The sequence below is a fragment of the Euprymna scolopes genome, chromosome 14, assembly GCF_053919585.1.
Source record: "Euprymna scolopes isolate OS-2025 chromosome 14, ASM5391958v1, whole genome shotgun sequence".
NCBI classification, from domain to species: domain Eukaryota; kingdom Metazoa; phylum Mollusca; class Cephalopoda; order Sepiida; family Sepiolidae; genus Euprymna; species Euprymna scolopes.
This window is the reverse complement of record NC_136495.1, coordinates 41728416-41744471: the sequence shown is the minus strand read 5'-3', so window position 1 is coordinate 41744471 and position 16056 is coordinate 41728416. Positions and strand designations below refer to the sequence as shown.

At 31.3% G+C, this 16056-nt stretch overlaps 1 protein-coding gene across 2 annotated transcripts in view; it reads right to left on the bottom strand.

The window, feature by feature from the left end:
• Window positions 1-16056, bottom strand: part of LOC145292963 (beta-1,3-galactosyltransferase 1-like) — a 153006-nt gene that overhangs the window by 86178 nt on the left and 50772 nt on the right. The window lies entirely within an intron of this gene.

Genomic DNA, 16056 nt, shown 5'->3' with positions numbered 1-16056 from the left:
TATATATATATATATATATATATATATATGTATATATATGCGTATATATACATATATATATGTATGTATACATACGTATATATACGTATATATACATATATACATACATATATATATGTATATATACATACGTATATATACACACATATATACATTTATATATGTATATATATACATACGTATATATACATATATATACATATATATATATATGTATATATATACATACGTATATATACATATATATATACATATATATGTATATATACATACGTATATATACATATATATATACATATATATGTATATATACATACGTGTATATACATATATATATACATATATATGTATATATATGTATATATACATACGTATATATACATATATATACATATATATGTATATATATACATACGTATATATACATATATATATACATATATATGCATACATATATACACCTACATACATATATACATATATATACATACATATATACAAATATATACATATATAAATATATATGTATACATACATATATATACATACATATATACATATATATGCATACATATACATACATATATATATACATATATATATATATATATATACATACATATATATACATACATATATGTGCATACATATATATGCATACATATACATATATATATACATACATATATCTATATACATGCATATAGTTATATACATATATACATACATATATCTATATACATGCATATATATACATATATACATACATATATTTATATACATATACATATATTTATATACATATATATATACATCCATATATCTATACATATATACATATATATACATACATATATATACGTTTCATATATACACATATGTATATATATATTATATATATTGTATATATACATTGTATATATATATATTGTATATATATATACATATTTTATATATATATTGTATATATATATATATATTGTATATATATATATTGTATATATATATTGTATATATATGTTGTATATATATATTGTATATATATGTTGTATGTATATATATTGTATATATATATATTGTATATATATATGTATATATATATTGTATATATATATATATATATATATATATATATATATATATATATATATATATACAAGAGTCTTTCGAAAAGTAATGCCTTTTAAATGAAATATAAAAGTTAATGTGCTATTAATACAGGAGTTGTACAATTAAACCGAACGACTTGTATTCAATAATTCACTTTTTTTTTACATAATCACCACCATTCTCATAGCCTTATTGCCAACGATATTTTGGTCTTTGTCTTGATATTTTGGTCGTAAATGTCAGTGCCTGCGAGGCAGTCCACTTTTCCACGTTCGCGATTGCGACGTTCTTGTCAGGATAATGATGCATACGTAAAGAATCCTTTTACATATGCAGACAATTGGAAGTCTGACAGTGTCAGATGGGAGAACACTTTTCAGCTCAACTTTGTTCCGCATTTCGTAATCTTCAATCTTCTGTGTTAACTAGCATTTCTATTATGTTTACATTTTCTTATTCCTTACTCGGGCATCCGTTCATTAAGTTTTCTTAACATGTCAACATAACGTGAAGAGATAAGAGCCAAACTAGGTTCGTAGAAATCCAGAACGATGACGCCATTCTTGTCGCAGAACACGGTACAAATCACTTTCAGATGTCTGGGTCATGAACTTTTTTGACATCGCGTCTCGTCAATATTTATGCTTCGTACTGATTTAACAAGTTGCTGGTCCTTTTCATCGAGCGTGAGTATTTTTTTTCAATCTACAGTACACAATTTCCTGTATTCTAGGATGACTATATCGTTTTCTGTGTTAAAATCCACATTAAACTCTATACTCATTTCATTCACAATTATCCACCAATCAGCACTGATTAGATGGTTGAGCCGTACCATTTTTTTTGGAGTGTTGGTTGTGCATGGGCAGCTGGGGCTTACTTTGTCATTCTCACCTCTGTCACCACTCATATCTCGTACTGATATAACAGCGTCAGTTTTATAAATCTTCAAACGGCGGCATTGCATTCTGATCGGTTAAATTTGTTCTGCATGGAAACATTTAACGCCTTATCTCTGCTTCTGTCGCACTTCTGCAACAGAAGTTGTTTCCGCAAATTTTCAAACTGTCAATATTATCAAAAGAGCGATGAGACTTTCAGGTATCGAATTCCTCAGTTCAGGCATCGTAACAATGCAATTAACAATCACCCATTGTCCAATCGGGCGGAATAAATCATAGGCTAAGATTAGGCACCGCTAAAAAGGGCCGAAAAATCAAGTTGTTGTTTTTTAAAACGAAATTACATTTATTAAAATCCATTATTTCTGAGTAAATTTTTTTTCCAGAAAGATAACACGCTGCATTTTATCATATAGAAAACAGAATAACGTAAAACTTTTTGTATTATTTTTAATTAAATTTTAAATGTTAAATTTTCCAAAAAAGTTAACAGTTGACATTTTTTGTCTTGCACAAAAAACGTACATAAATATTTAAAAAAAATGTTTTTTCAAATAATTAACTTATTTATTTGTTGTCTAACTAAGATTAAGGGTGATTTTCTATGAGAATATGCAAAAATATTATAATATAAGTTTTCAAATAATTCCACTTATTCATATAGGCAACCAGTTACTTCGCGTCGATCTAGGCTATGTTTACGTTTGTGCTTAATAAAAAGCAAACTATGGAAAACCAAACAGGCCAAAAAAGACTTATTTTTCAGTGACGAAAATTTCAATGTATTATTAACGCTGAGGCTGGCCAGTACCAGATGGGTGACCATTTGTATGAGTTTGGTTTTAAATGTGTATGTGTGTGGGGGCCAGGCTTCCCAAAATAGGGGGGGGGCAATTTAAAGCAGAATAAAAAAAATATTTCAGCGCGTTTGGTCCACCGTAGTCGAAAGGCGGCAAACATTTTCAAAAGGATCGAAAAAATGATGCCCTTTTTAACACAAAGGGCACAATATTTATCGATTTCTTTTGTATCGATTCTTCAAAGCATGCCCTGTTTAATAATGGTTATGAATTATTCGGCTCCCTAAAAAAAAAAATTGTTAATTTATTTATCAAAGATTTTAAAATGGCTTTTTTCGTATAAATATAATTTTTTTTTTTTTTGCTTAACTTAAATTAATTATTTTACTTAAATATTCACCGAATTTCACACTTCAAAACTCAAAAGCGGGATAATTAAACACAATCGGAGTTCTGATATTCAGACGCCAAAATAAGGTATGCAAAAAAATTTTTTTTTTTTTTAATCTGTAATCCTGCCCCTTACAACAACACCATATGTTTTGTTCAGATTCAGATGATAATTTTAAGCATATTTGGGACCCCCTAAAAACAAGGGGTGGGGGGTTTGTAAGCAAAAATTATATATATATATATCGTTTATGAAAAATAAAAACACTGTAATAAAGTTCATTCTTCTCTTAATAATCGCTGAAAATCTCGTATTGATTGGATAATCACCTGCTTTTTGGTAGATTTTTAAAAAGACGGTCCGTCAAAAAGTACTTACCTGCCCCCCCCCAGTTTTGGCGGTGCCTAGCTAAGATACTTTTTGAACAACCCTAATATATATATATATATATATATATATACGTATATATGCACATATATATATATGCATATATATCCACATATATATATACACATATATAAACATATTATACACACATATATACATGTATATACATATATACATATATATACGTATATATACATATATACCCACACATATATACATATATACACACATATATATACATATATACAGATATATATACATATACATATATACATATATATACACATATATATACACGTATATACATATATACATATATATATACATATATACATATATATACGCGCACATACATATATAAACACATGCATATACATACATATATATATACATATACATATATATATACATATTTATATATACATATATTTACATATATATACATATATATACACACATACATATACATATACATATATACATACATATATACATACAAATATATACATATATATATATATATATATATATATATATACAGACATATAATGTGTGTTATGTGTGTTAGATTCACTCAATCGTCCACTGATCCCCTACAAACATATACACCAATACTAGCTTCAAAAATGTAAATAATTTCCTATTTTCCATCAGTGTCTAGAACTAAACAAAAGTTCTTTGAGCAATGTTTCTTTCCTAAAACGGTCCATTATGAACACAATTTCCCGTGACTGCTTCCCAGTTTACGATAACATTATCGTTTTCAAATCTTACATGAATAATTTTGTTGAACGGTCCTCTTAAATGATAAAATCCTTCGCAAATGCCGGCAATACCGACTATAAGCTTTGTCGAACAATCAACACTGCACTGACTAACCCATATACACAAGTGTTCCTTGGGTTTTAATAAGCGCTGAATATATGTGAATACATATCGTTTTCTTGCTGGGTAAACATTTAGTAACAGTAATGTGCGCACTTGCGTAATGAGTAATATTTGTTATTGGTTTAGAAGAACGTTGGTCAACACTTGATCGTATTTTTGTCGTCGATTCCTTCCTGCTAATGTCTAAATAGTATCAGAGATGCGAAAGAGAAATAAATTCGAGTGATACAAATCAATTACATATTTAGACAGGTCGACTTTTAATCAGCTGTGCACACTGCCACTCCTCTCCCCAAATTGACCAGACAATGACGTTTTGCGTCAGTTTCGCTCGATTATCGTAGATCATAAAATGTAGAAACACTTACCTACGCGAAAGTTACGTAATTTTCGACTCTCTTTTTAATTACCCCTCAGATTTCCCTGTCTCATCACCGCTCTTCTCTCGAATTATTCCACTTTTTTTTTTACACGTTGATATCCGATAAATTAACTGTCGTGTTTCATAATAGGATCGAAGGTCAGTTTTAATGCTTCTGTTCATATTTGTTTTATTTCTTTTGATATTGCAATCATATTGCTCTCCATTACGTATGATACGGGCACTCTCATTGAAAAATCCAATTTATTGAGGATTTTCATTGAATTTGACATATGCTTATTAAAAACGAATTAAGCAAGAACCACTTTCAATTAGCGTGTATATACACTATTTTAATCATTCGTTTCGTCATGAGACTCAACATTTAAAACCACCACATTTCATTTGTTGCAATGTAAGGTCATTTTGCAAAAAAAAAAAAAATACTAATACAGCGAGGAAATATGAAGACATTCTTTTTCTTACCACATTGTCAAGTTTTGGTCATGATAGAATGCAGCCGTCTTAGGGTAATATTATAGGTTATACAACCACCTATTCTCAACCATTAGTTCAGGGTTTTGCCATGAGACTACATCCTGAACCCATTTACCGAGATGGTGTCGTCGTTTTTTTTCTGTATTACTAGCCTTTCATAGCATAGATAATTTTACTCATTTTATCTGAGATCAGCGTAACTTAAGCTATACCAGAGCCGATAACCAGGGTAAAATATTTGTCGCAATTACAGGAAAATGGTTTACTTCTAGTTGCGCAACTGCTATTGCTCAAAGGCAGGATTCATACCACGGATTTAACCGACATAAATCCAGTTCAAACAGACAGAAATATATAGAAGCTAGAAGTAACGTTAAAAAAGAAATAGCGACAGATAAGCTATAATTTACTGAAACCACTAAAAAAAAAGCATAGAAGCACAAAAATTAGGAACGCGTGACTTCTGGAAAATCTACAACAGTGTAGTAAATAATGGGCAATCAACAATTCCCCCACTAATCAACAATCATGAGGTTGTTTGCTCAGCAACCGACAAAGCTAACATGCTTGCCAGTCGGTTTGCCTCAAACTCCACACTGGACCCTTCCAACAACCACCTACCTGACATTCCTTTGCGGACAGACGCTACGCTAGACGATTTAAAAATCACTCCTGCTCAGGTGCATGCTATCATAAAGAACCTTGACATTTCAAAAGCATGTGGACCCGATCTCATCCCAGCTGTGCTATTAAAGAAGTGCTCAGCGAAGTAGCTCCAGTTCTCTCCAAACTCTACAACAAATACCTTAATGAAGCTTGCTTTCCGGACTGTTGGAAAACTGGTTCTGTGGTACCAGTATTCAAGATTTCTGGTGAAAGAACTGACCCATCTAAATATCGCCCCATTAGCCTCCTCCCACTTTTCGCCAAAATATTTGAGACCTTAATTAACCATGCTCTAGTCCATCACTTTACATATGCTAAACTTCTGACTGACAAACAATATGGATTTAGACAAGCCCATTCCACAGCAGACATCCTCACTGTAATCTCTGAACGTATATACCATTCACTGGACAAAGCGGGGGAGGACAGATCAGTAGCTCTATATATATTTAAGGCTTTTGACAGGGTGTGGCATGAGGGTCTCCTCAGGACAAGTAGATCATACGGTATCACTGGTAGAATACTTAACATAATTAAATTCTTCTAAAATAAGAGAAAAATTCAGGTTGTCCGCGACGGTCGTACATCTAAACAATATGATATAAATGCGGGAGTGCCTTAGGGGGTCTATCCTTCGACCTCTATTGTTCCTGATATTTGACCTCCTCGACAAAATTACCTCTGAGATGGATATATATGCTGAGGACACCACACTCTATAACAGGCATGACAGGAAAACAAATGAACATATATCTAAAAAAAATGGCAAAAACACTAGAGGATGACCTCCAATCCGTAGTTGAATGGGGGCAAAAATGGATGGTCACATTTAATGCTGCCAAGACTAAACTGGTTTCCTTCAATAATTACAAGAAGCCTTCTCTGCCACTAATAGTCATAGCCAGTAACTCTTTATCTGAGAGTACACCTTCCAAAATGCTTGGCCTATCGTTCACAGTAAACATGAGTTGGAGCAATTACATTGAAAGCATTGCCAGGGCCGCTGCAAAGAAGGTGGGCTCTCTCTACCGTGTTAGAAAACTACTAACACCCGAAAGTATCCTGTACCTTTATAAGGCCACCATTCGCCCATGTATGGAGTATTGCTGTCACATTTGTGCTGGAGCATCTGCTACTAGTCTCTCGCTGCTAGACAAGGCTCAAAAGAGAGTTGCAAATCTGATAGGCCCTGAACTGGCATCTAAGCTTCAGCCTCTGTCCCATCGACGTGATGTTGCATCCCTCTGCCTTTTCTACAAGTATTTTAATGGTGAATGCTCTGGCGAACTGCAGACACTTGTGCCCCCACGACGTAGACACCCTCGACAAACCCGACAGGCAGCTATATCCCACCACCACACAGTAGAGATCCCTAGATGTAAAAGATCTTTCTACTCCAGAAATTTCTTCCTCAGAACCGCTAAACTCTTGAATTTCATTCCAGGCCACTGCTTCCCGACTGTACTGTTTTTTTTACACGGTGGTATCCATTTATCAAGGCCCGGAAGTCACTCAGGGATAAGGGTTATTTCAAATACAGTACGTTAGTGTGGAGATTTAATGAACTGTTTACTTAAGAGGGCGGTTCATTAGGAATTTGTTAACGTAGGACTTGAAGTCATCCAGGTTGTAGTCAGGTGCGAAGCAGGCAGACGGAACAGAGTTCCACAGGCGTGTAGTTCTAAGAAAGAAGCCTTTTTCACGGAATCTACGTTTTGATTTAGTCACAGATAAAGAGTGGGGAAAATTCTTCACAGTGGATTCAGCTAGACGGGTGTTTTTCGTGAAAGATTGGCGAGGGGGGACCAGAGATTGGAGTTCAGACGAGCACCTGCCATGGAAATAACGATAAAACAAGGATAGGCTCGCAACGTCTCTTCTGTGGGAGAGAGGTTGCAGAAGTTCAAGTGTAACGTGAACCGACATCTTGCTGCCCAAATCCCAACATAGTACCTAGTAGTTGGTGCCCCTGATAGTAGTCCCCTACACCAAAGTGGCAATGTGCCTTTTTTGTGGTGAAAATGTAATAATAAATAAATAAATAAATAAATAAACCTTTTTGCTCTGTCGATGTTTGGCATTAAAAGCGGTAAAAACCCGTGTAGTTGTTAATATTTCACATTGTAATAAGTCGACTCAATACTCTATAATAAGGGTTCTAGGGAATATGTAATAGACAATCAATCTTTACACTATTTCAAAAAAAAAAAAATAGAAACGGCGTGATTTTTGTCGTATTTTTGTCGCTGACCTCCCGCATGCAGCAAATGGTATCTCCAAATTGTAACACATCTAGCATTTACTAGACTTTATTTCGTTTAACTCTAATTTAAAGAGAACCGACATGTCAACCTGAGTGTAGCATACTAAAAATAGCAAATATCTGAAACATTTATATTTGTACTGATTGCATATAAAGTGTTCAATATTGAAATATAACAATTATGACCTTGGCCAAAAATGGATGAAGATTGTGATAATGTTACAAGAGACCTTATGATAAAGGAAGCTGATGTTTGACTATGGCTTCAAATCAAGATTGGATTAAAATATCTGAATACAATTTTACATTTCTGATCCCATTTTGGTCTGATTCATTACATTGTTTAAATAATCAATACAATAGAATTAAGGTTCGTTATGTTTATCTAATGGAAGAATTCATTATTTATTCTGTATTATATTCAAGATTACTGCATACAATTAGAGAAATTCACAGTGATAGTTTGATATCAACGCAGTGCTGCCCAATTTTAATTTTCTGCAATGGTACATCAACACTTAATAGAAAAGAGGATTTATTTTTACACAACGTTTGGTCTTTTAATATACAACATATAGCATTAAATTGATTGGATAATGAATTAAACTGATTGTATCCTTCTGCTCTAGAATCTCGCAATATTATAAAAACTGACGGATCAGTGTTTCCACATGAAATCGTTACATTTAAAAAAAACATCACACACACTGAATTTGTAAAGATTAACTATGAATATAGCTACAATTAAGAGATATTGCTTAAATATGGTCACTTATTTCTCATCAATATGTGTCTATATATTCTTATCGTATAAGCATTTAACGCACACAAATACTTAACAGACTTACTTTACTCAAACTAAAGGAACAAAGAGTTTGTGTGCTACAATCGCATATAGTAAACCAAATATTCCCGAGAATGTATATATATATATATATATATATATATATATATATATATTATATATTGTATATAATATATATATTATATATAATATATATATCATATATATTATATATAATATATATATTATATAATATATATTATATATATTATATATAATATATATAATATATATTATATATTATATCTAATATATATAATATATATATATGTATATATATTTTACATGGGGATCGCCACTTATAGAGGCCCGAAGGCCACTCAGGGATAAGGGATATTGCGTGTACAGTAATCAATGAGATAGTATTGTAGTAATCATTAGTATTGGGGGTTTTAATAGAGTGTCTTACTTAAGGGGGTGGTTTGTCAGGAGTTGTTTATGTTGGATTTGAAGACGTCCAAGTTGTAGTCACGTGGGAAACAGGCAAGCGGCAGAGAGTTCCACTGGCGTGCAGTTCTAAGAAGTTTTGCTCATGAAATCTGCGTTTGGATTTAGGCACAGATAAGAGTGGGGAAAATTATTGACAGTAGTTTAAGCCAGATGGGTGTTTCCTGTGAAAGATTGGAGAGAGGGGACGAGGGATTGGAGCTCAGACGAGCACCTGACGATAAAACAAAGACAGGCTCGCAACGTCTCTTCTGTGCGAGAGAGATTGCAGGGAAGAGAAAAGGGCATCCCCCACTAAACAACAAAGTCTATTTTGTACTCTGTCAACGCAGGATAGGCTGTTTTTAGCAGCTCCTGCCCAGATGTGGCAGCAGTATTCTATCCTTGGACGTACTTGGCTTTTATACAGATAGAGAATTGCATTAGTAGTGAGATATCTTCTGGAGCGGTAGAACGATCCCACCATTTTCCCAGCGTCCCTGGCAACAGATTTGATGTACATGTTCCATTTCAGATCAAGAGTAAAGGTCAAACCCAGAAGCTTGTCAAAACATGAAGCCTCCCCAAGACGAGAGTTGTCCATTTCAATTGATGCCAAATGGGGATATATAATATATATTATATATAATATATATATATTATATATAATATATATTATATATAATATGTATATACTATATATATTAGATATATTATGGATATAATATATATTATATAAAAAATATTTGGTATAAAATATATATTATATATTATATATATTATATATATTATATATAATATATATATTATATATTATATATATATATAATATATATAATATGTGTATAATACATATAATTTATATATACAATATATCTATAATATATATATATATATATATATATATATATATATATATATATAATGTATATGATTTGACTATTCATTCTCGTATTTTTGAACACTAAGTCATCATGTAACAAAAATACATATTAAAGTCTTACGACGGCTTAGAATCTAAGTTCAGTTACTTAGTTTTAACACAGTTCGAATTCCTAAATAAAAATTTTACAACCCTAGAGCTGTGTATTTTAATATGCTTTTTACAATTATGAAATAAGTCGGACTATATAAAGATAAAAAGGATTTATTAGAATAATGCTGTTTGTTTTTAATTTTTACAAAAAGCAACTAATAAATATTTTCATGCATTAAAAACCGAAGTTATAAGATCTTAGCAGAAATTGCGATATGTAACGTTTAAGTAGGTATACACCGCAATGAATTTCTTCCAGATGACCTCACGGCGAAGAATATATACCACAGAACCGAAGAATAGCTGTATACCTTGAAACAATTTTAATGTGCTTTTTACAATTGTTTTTTTAGATAGTTTTAATGTACAAAAGCAATTCTATAATTATCAACCAGTTTATAAAATCATCCCGAATATACCAACATGAAATGATAAAGTATTCTGATATATAGCAGTGTCTTTAAGTAGTTGTCGTTCATCAGAACCGTCAAATAGATTGTCAAATAGATAAAAAATCACATTTCCGACATCTCCTTCTTTTCGACTTTAATCTAGGTCAAAATGCGAGTGAAGTTGGCAAGGATATTTGTGCTGTATGTGGAGAAAACGCTATAGCTGAGAGAACTGTTTGTGATTGGTTTACTTGATTCAAACATGGTTCTTTTGACCTCAATGACGCTCCTCGTTCCGAAAGGCAAATCAAGATAGACGAAGGCCAACTCAGGGTTCGTTTGAAGGTGCCATCAGACATGTAGAGAATTCGGTGAAAAGATGAAGTTTAATTTTGCGATGATTTCATGCCACCCTCAATCGATGGAATTCACACAAAAACTTGGAGCTTGTGTGCCACACGAACTTACTTTTCATGTTAAATTTCTCCGATTTTCTTTTAAAAAAACGGCAGGAACTCATGCAACAACCTAATATATTTTGCTTAGAACATTTTCCCTGTTATCCGTTGAGAACGGCAGGAAGAAATAACTTATTTTGTAAATGGAAATCATAAAATCCATTTTAATAACTTGATTCTTATCTTCTTTCATAAATATCGGAATGTATTAATAGTTACCATAGCATGGGCAGTTTACAGTAAATATTTAGCTTAAAGAACTGTACGGAAAAGGTTAAAAAAGCTCAGAGCTGAAATTTCATAGTCAATTAAAAAGATTATTGAAACAGATTTCATTCTACAAATAAACAAGCAAGTAGATTGTTAATAACTCATACCGCACAGCATTAGAACTAGCAGAAAGGCGCAATGTATATATTAAAAATATCTATTCCGATGATTTACACTTAGTAAATTTGGGTGAAAAATTCTTCACGTTATTTGGGTACCACATTCGTTCGAGTATCACTTTTATGTTATTTTCTTTATAATCGAAATGAAAATGCCCACATTCTAATGAAAATCGTTAGAGATGAGGAATATGTATAATTCACTGTAATGTTGTAAGATAAATATCGAGTAAGAGAAATAAGTCCAAGCGTTTTAAAAGCAATTGTCTAACTCGAGAAATGTATACTTTTGTCCAGTAAAATTGAAGAATAATTTTTGTACTATGCGCTTCTGACAAGTACATAGTAAATAAATCGCGTAAATACTACTCGCAACAATTTTTAAGAATAACGTTAATGATTAGCACAGGAGTTGTTATATTCCCTCTATTACGCCAAACCAGACAATTAGCAATCACACAAAAAATGTTTTGCCATATAATTGTATGCGAAACCCAATCCTCATTATTCATCACAGTTTTCTTTCCGCCAGAATACCCTTTATTCATACATTTGTCGAATGCGTTCATTGGCAAAGTTGTATTTATTTTGATAACATAAAAATTGTTTGATGTTTTTCATTAATTTACTGCAATTTAGGGAGAATTGAAAGGAAAGCTGTGGAAAACTTTTGCTCTTAAAGCGTTCCTTTTTATTGAGTAAAAATACCCTGACATGAATTTTTGCTTATATTTACCTATAAAAAAAAAAAAAACCCTGTGCGAGCATTTTTGATAACCTCATAAAATAAATTGTGCCACGCATTAATAAACAATAAGTGTTCAGTGATAATATTTTAGAGGTTGAAAATCCAATCATCACTTTGTTCAAGTCCTCAAGATCAACAAAGATACTAAAAAGTCTGAAGATATGCGTCTAAGGAAGGTCGAGAGTTTTATCTGTCTAAATGTTCTGAAAATATCAAGGTGTAAAATGTAGTCTAAATAATCCAACTCATACAATGTTTTATTAAATTTATCTGGAGTAACTGATTCAAACTTAGTATTTAAAATTGTACGACTATAATATGTTTCTAAAACGATTAGATGGGAATTGATAATTTGTAATATAGACTACTTTTCTCATCTTGACTCCTCACAATGTTTGAGCCTATGTAACTTCCGACCTACTTCCTCTGCAATCCATAATTCCTGGGATCTAACACGAGACTTCGGACAAAACTCGTCACTCACACGGAAGTAGCATGCTTTTGTTACGTTAATTAAAGCCGGGTAGATGTCTTATAAAATTTTCAATTGTAATCATAGTATCGTTCACACTGAGGATTGAAATTAGACTCCCAAAAGATTAGAACTGAATTTGGTCTCGAACTTTGTTTGTTATGGTGAAGTTAGATGAGAACAATAGTCCGAATAATCCAAACAATATGAATAGTTGAACTATTATTACTGTTGGTCACGTTAATTCAATATTTTCTTGTGTATTGTAACGGGTACAACTGTTTAAAGATTAGAAAATATTTCGTTTTTCCAAAAAAAAAAAAGGAATACTTAATAAAATAAAGTCGTAGACAGGTGGAAAAAATTGACGTAAAATTGCAAATATAAATTAAATTCTTAGAGCAATTAACGTTGATTAACCCTTATCAATAATTCTTCAATGTAGAATTTTACATACTTGCAGGAATACGAGTGCTTGTTCTAGAAATGTTCCTGGTATGTGACCTGCATGTATATTCATTTTTCTTATTATTCTCATAGTAAAGTGTAGTATAATTATTTTTAAGGTAACGACGATAAAAATACAAAATATTAAAACACATAGCAAAAATGAAGTAAGTTTTGAATAAAACTGATTACAATTGCTAAAGAGACGGAAAATTGTGGAGTTACTGAAGTAGAGAGAACAGCCATGCTAATACATAGTTGAGTAAAATTAGACGCACATTCGTGTTATTATTACCGACTTGTTTACAACACATCCGATACAATTGTCCAAACATCTTTAAAATGTAGACATGTTTACTGTAGAATTTTTAATATGTAAAAAATTACAATTATTTAACTTATGCATAGCTCTTTGTTGTAAAGAGGTTAATTGCAATTTGTTTTGGTTCAAATAATAAGTCTCTAAAGAAGAATACCTTTTGTAATACATTTTTTACAATCAAACATTCAAGTGAACATTAATAAATATGTATTAAAAAAATAAATACTCCATTGCTTAAATTTATATTCTGTTTTATTTTGCTTACAACTATATTTAGGGTAGATATTACAGAAGTAGGTTGTTTATCTCTTATTGAAATGCGTGTAATTAGCAATATAATGTTTTTATACCTTCAGGTGACATTTTAGTCACATATTGTGATTAAATATGTTACGGTTACATTTGGGATGATTCAGGTTGTGTGAATAAAACAATAATAAGAAACCGTTTATGTAATTTCTTTTTAAGAATATGCATCGCAATCTTCGTAGTTGATCCTGTGATATTATTAGATTACAGGTATTTCTGATGTAAAAGAATCTATATAAATTAATAATAAATAATAAATTAATAATAAATGATAAATCAATAATAAATAGGGATACAATTTAAAAAAGGATTTCTTTAAACTGTAGCTCATGCTTTATGCACGAAATTGTAAAGTTATAATATAAATATTTTAAAGACAACAATGTCCGTAATTTCGTATGCATTTATTCAAGCATCCTTGTTTAGAACAAAGTCAGATACAATACAACAAGACAGTCGACATTTAAATCCAGAACATACCGCACCTATTTAGGACCGATACTAAATTACCACTAAATTAACAACTAAAGTTTCAATCTAAGTTTTGTCAACTCTAAAATATCATCACAAATATAAACACAGCGTAAGATCTAAATATTGAAACCCCCCCGAGAGAATGTGGTTACCGAAATGCATCAGATAAAAAAACGAATAAGGACAATCAAATGCAAATTACGCCAGTCATAACAGTGATTAGTTAAGAATGATCAAAAGACAGAATTTCATTCTCACACAAATTTAAAAAAAAATCTGTTGATATATTATTAAAGTGTAAGTGTTAGTTATGCTTGAATTATGCTATCGGTCGAATATATACTTAATCTCATACGGAATCATACTCAATGCAAGCTGCAGAGCATCGGATTTCCCCAGGAGTTTCCGATAATGTTACAGTCGTATGTTGGTGCCATGACCAGGACTTTCTTTCACGGGAAAATAAGTATAATAGAAAAGAATTAAAATTATCAACTCAACATAGGGAAATAGAATATAAAATAATCTGGCACTGTATAAATTAACCAAAAATAGCTTTACATGAACAGTATTGAAAGGAAACAAAGAATCACAAAAAAAACTCGGGTAAGAGACGACTTGAAATGCAACAATGTTTTAAGAAAAATATAATTCATGCAATACAAATAAATAAAAATGACAACTATACGGACTTCAATGAGAAAGAGATAAACGCAGTATGATCTAATACTATCTGTGAAGATGAAGGAAATTAATTATTGGACGTATTTTCGTTCATTCAAACACAATAAAAATTATAGTCATAGAGGCAGAAATAAAAAGGAAGAGATAAAACGAAATAAATAGCACGAAAAAAATCACAGGAAATTATTTAAATCACACACAGCCAATATAAAACATTAAATGATGAACAAAAGAAACGGCATAATTTTACATGATCATAAAAATGAAAAAAAAAACTCATTCAAAGGGACGCAAAGATTTTTATGCAAACAATACAAAGAGACACGCAAACAATTTTTTATTGCTTTTGCATTTCAGTATGAGAGATAATTCTGATTGTGTTTAGATTTTGTTCGTTTTTATTACCATATATTTCTTCGTCGCTGGTTAGTTTCAACGGAGAGGATGGAGCGTAAGGCAGGAAATGGTAGCGAAGCTATCACAGATAATAGAAATTGTTATATAAAAACTGGTTGATATATTTAGCAAAGTGTTGGGCTCTTTTAATAAGATGCGATTCTGGATTGCATAATTAATTAGTGATATTTTAGCTATTTATATAAGTGGATCGGTTACAAGTTTTATAAATTCTGCAACGTAGACGAATCAATCGTCCAGATCTTTGCTTATCGAGTAATGTAGTCAAAGTTCAGGATATGAGACCTGCATCCTTATCTCGAACCAACGTGATATTTCCTATGAAGTTCGAATTGTGATTATAATACCAAGCGTGATAGTGGAGGCTAAAAT